This window comes from Sycon ciliatum, chromosome 6 (assembly GCF_964019385.1).
Source record: "Sycon ciliatum chromosome 6, ocSycCili1.1, whole genome shotgun sequence".
Classification (NCBI taxonomy): Eukaryota; Metazoa; Porifera; class Calcarea; order Leucosolenida; family Sycettidae; genus Sycon; species Sycon ciliatum.
The window spans coordinates 3,869,927-3,874,187 of NC_088648.1; the positions used below are offsets into that span (position 1 = coordinate 3,869,927).

Below are 4,261 nucleotides of genomic sequence, written 5' to 3' on the forward strand. Positions count from 1 at the left end.
TCAATTTTGTGGCTCGTTTTCCTTCCTTTTTGGTACGAATTTGTTTTATTTTATTTTTTATTGTTCTTTTACTTTACTTTGGACTCTCTGCGCAATTTCTTCCTTTCTTCCTCTTTCTCATTATTCATCTTGTTTGTGTGAGTGTGTGTGTGTGTGTGTGTGTGTCTCTCTCTCTCTCTCTCTCTCTCTCTCTCTCTCTCTCTCTCCCTCCATCTCTCTCGCTGTCTATTATGGCAATGTACTCTTGCCGATTCTTTGACGTATCTTATTATTTGCTTTTAAATCGCATGTTCCTCCCCCTTTTATACCTTATATATTCGCTAATGATACCTTGTTACCTTGTTTCCTTGTTATTAAGAAGAAATTCCCCCACGGATTTGTGCAGTAAGACCAAAGTTATCATTTGTTGTTGTTGTTGTTTTTGTTGTTGTTGGTGTTTTTTTTTTATTTAACATCGAAAACCAAAATTGGAAGGCTTCACGGCCCAATATGATAATGGCGATTGAAACGGCACAACATTACAATGTGGGAAATAGCAGGCGGACAGACGGCTCTGCAATAATATACAATGTAGGTTTGAGAAGCAGGGGTGCTGATAGAACTCTGGAAGGGTACTAAAACAAAATAACTGCAGTAGCAGATTTAGACTACATTGTTCAACACATGAAACTAGGTATGCCGAAAACTGAGAAGCGGTAAACTTCATAAAGCTTCCTCACCTGGCGATTAAATAGCATGGGGCTATCGAGTGAACGTAGATCAGCATGCAGCAGGAAGTGTATTCCAAGCAACAGCGATAAGGAAAAGGAAGGATTTAGCGAAGAAACTGCCAGTTGGTGGAAGGACAAGAGATTTAGGGTGTCGGGAGGATGATGAAAATCGAAATTTGAAATCAAAGAGAACAGAAGGAAAGGTGTAGACAATGTGGTGAAAATAGCATAATGAAAGGATCTGTAATCGCCATTTTATAGCTTCCCAGCCTGCACGCTGGTTAAGATTTTCTTTTGGAGTCATTCAATCTGGCTTTCTCCCTAATCTGGCGGCAAGATATCCTCTGGCTGCAGATGCTTGGAGCCTACTCATAGCACTATCCTGGTCTTGGACCGACAGAGAGGAAAACCAGACGGGGATAGAGTACTCCAGGGTAGGGCGAACGTATTATTATTATTATTATTAAATTTTTGAGAGGGCAATCCCCACAGGCCTAAGGCCTTCTTACAGACGTATGACTTATACAAGGTAGAAATGACCGATGGAGGAAAGAAAAGAGCCATACGACTAAGCAAAAACAGTCACTATTATTATGATGAACGGTCTCTGCTTGGATGACGACTACACCATAGCTCAGTGGTTAGAGCATCGCTGGCTACAAGCGAGGGTCCCTGGTTCGAGTCCTGGTGGTGACAGTCAATTTTTTCTTCAGACTTTTCCCGTTTGTCTCTTTCCCTCAAACCAGTTATTATTATTATTATTATTATTAGTCACAGTCTGCTACGAACTTTAGAGATAGTGGAACGAATGTGCGCACGGAAATCTAGGGAGGGGGTTAATATGACTGCAAGATGGCGATGAGCCTCAGGTCGACACAGGCTAGCTTCATTCATCTTTTTTTATTTTTTTTATTATTATTATATATTTGAGGATTTCCCAAAGACGTAGTCTAAACTGAAGGGAGTCTGAACAGTTCGCTCTGCTGCCGTGGTCCTGCCTGCCTAGAATATATTATGGGCACATAACACTTACGTTAAAACGTTATCCAGAATGTTCAGCCCAAGAAGTACACGCTGCTCAGTCTCAATCTGAGACAAGTGAGCCGTAATTGTGGCAGTCGGTAGGGAAATGCACAGAATGTTGGAGTCATCCGCAAAAAGGCTCAAGGTGTTGGTAGTCACTGTTTGGATAATGTCGATCAGTAACTTATGTTAGTTAGTAGTGGGTCTAGATGAGAACCCTGCGCCACTCCTGTCCCCACCGGATGTAGTGATGTAACTTGATTACCAATTTGAACATGAATAGAGCGTCCACAGACAAAGGGTCCGAGCTATTTTGACTGAATATGATGAGCAGAATGAGGAGAGAAGATGCAACAGGACAGAATGGCTGGCTTTATCGAATGCTTTTGATAAGTCCAGGCAAGAGTACATAACCAAGAGTGTGCAACTCCTATCTTGAGCTGCGATGGGTTCACCCACGGCGGAATTTTATTATTGCGTCATTCTTTGGCAGAAGCATGATTAAGTGGGTATGCTTTCCCGCGCTTGTTTTGTAGATACCGGTGAGAGTTCGTCAAGTTCAAGACACATCGATGATCGATCTATCGTCCGTTGTTCTGCTTCGACTACCGTGGCTGTAATGTACAAACCATTTGTACACTTTGATCTGTGGCTACGCATGATGGCATCAGTGAGCCAAACCGCCGCCAAAGACTGATGTCACAAAAATATTCCGCCATGGGCTGGGGGATCGTCGAGTTGCACAATATGTACTCTTGGTCCAGGTAGAGTCCGTCGCACAAAGCTTTGCTGTCAAAGGCTCTTCTTATTGAGGATGTCATTTGGACTAGTTGGTCAGCGGTGGATCGCTGCCGGCGAAACCCGAACTGGTGCTTACGGAGGAGGGTATTGGCCTCCACAAATGTAGTCATTTGCTTGCTCAACATACCTTCGAACACCTTCGCAACTCCGTGGAGCAGGAAAATGGGGCAATGAGAGCCAGCACTGCCTTTGCTTCCTTTACCTTTGTATACTGGGATAACAATACTCAAGTAGAGGTTTTCAAATCTGATAGAACCATGCCAGAGGTGATACTGAGGTTAAATATAGCTGGTAATAATAATAATAATGATGACAGTTCGCATATAACTCATTAGATATCCTTAGCAAAAAAAACGCTAACGTAAACGCAAACCTTTCCGTACTTCGGATCGTTCAAGCTGAATTTTCCCTTAGCACAATGTACGCTATAATTCAGACGAAGTAGTAGTAGTTGTTGTTGTTGTTACTTTATTTTACTTCACCAGAATTACAGGCAGTAGAATGCCTTCTCACTAGACCAGGTCTAGTTCTCACAAATGATGAAGAATGTGAATGAACATGCTAAAGCTAATGAAAAACAAGAAATAGAAAAAGATGAGAAAATCTTGTGTATTATATTTTATGACGGTATTTGTATGTGAGTGACAGTGATTAAATGACAAGGGAAAGAAAAGAAAAAGATAGAAAGAAAAGAGTAAGGAATAAACGAAGCAGATGTATGAAATAGAAATAGAGAAGTTGAGGTATTTGAGGAGAAAAGTCAGTTTGTCGATTAGAGACCAAACCAAAAGATCAAAATGCACATGTCTGACGAATGAGTCAAGACAGAGAAATCGTGTCAAGAACATCTGGGCACAGCAGGGCTTTGAAACCCAGAATATCTTCATGGCTACGAATATTTGCCGGAAGCCTGTTCCAATACACGCTGCCCACGAATTGCATGGACGCTCGAGATGCTGGTCCACGAAGGAATGGAATTTGGAGAAGACGTGAGACCTGCACACGTGTAACACGGCGTGTGCTTTGCTCAAGACCAGGTTCAGCGATCAACAAGTCGTGACAACCATGGCGATATGAATTTTCGTGGAAACAGGTGTGGGAAATTCAAAATTTTGAACCAGGGATTAGTTTGCTGTCGTTCCGAAAGAATACCTTGGCGAGGTCTTTCACTCTGGAGTAACAAAAGCACGGCGAAAATGAGTTTTCGCTGTTCCCAGGTCCTTGGAAACCCTTTCCTAAACGCAGCACCGAATACTGTAAGGGTTCTCCAGCTCCAGCACGTCAAAGAGAGGCCGATGAATTTCTTCCTCAGGAGTGCCGTGGAACTGGTCCTTTGTTTCCCAGATGGGATAGAGGCTGAAAGGCACGAAGCAGAGGACGCAGACATTGTCAACTGAAAGGCAAAACTCGCCAAAAAAAGCTAAATGTCACAAGAGGAAGCAATCTCAACTCTCATCTCGATCTGTACGTGCTTCTCATCTCCGGCCAGTTGAAAAAAACAATGCGAGTTTTTGCATTTTTTCCAGAATTACCGTAACGAACGTCGGCCCGTTATTTTGAGCTCTGTAACGTTTTTCCGTTACCCGATAACGTCTTTTGTCACGGCTGGGAGTGAGTACCGTAAAAGTTACCCTTATCGTACTTTTGCTAAGGACGTCTATTGCATCAGGTCAACGCATCTGTTGACAATTTCGAGCCAATACAAGCAGCTCTGTCAGAAGCAGATT

At 42.7% G+C, this 4,261-nt stretch overlaps 1 protein-coding gene across 1 annotated transcript in view; it reads left to right on the plus strand.

Annotated features, from left to right (window-relative positions):
• LOC135818791 (S-phase kinase-associated protein 1-like) overlaps positions 1-426 on the plus strand; it is a 2,905-nt gene extending 2,479 nt beyond the window's left edge. Inside the window, exon 2 of the mRNA XM_065332036.1 lies at positions 1-426. This exon is cut by the window's left edge and continues 188 nt beyond it. The gene's annotated coding sequence lies outside the window, so the exon portion shown is untranslated.
• The last annotated feature ends 3,835 nt before the right edge of the window (positions 427-4,261 follow it).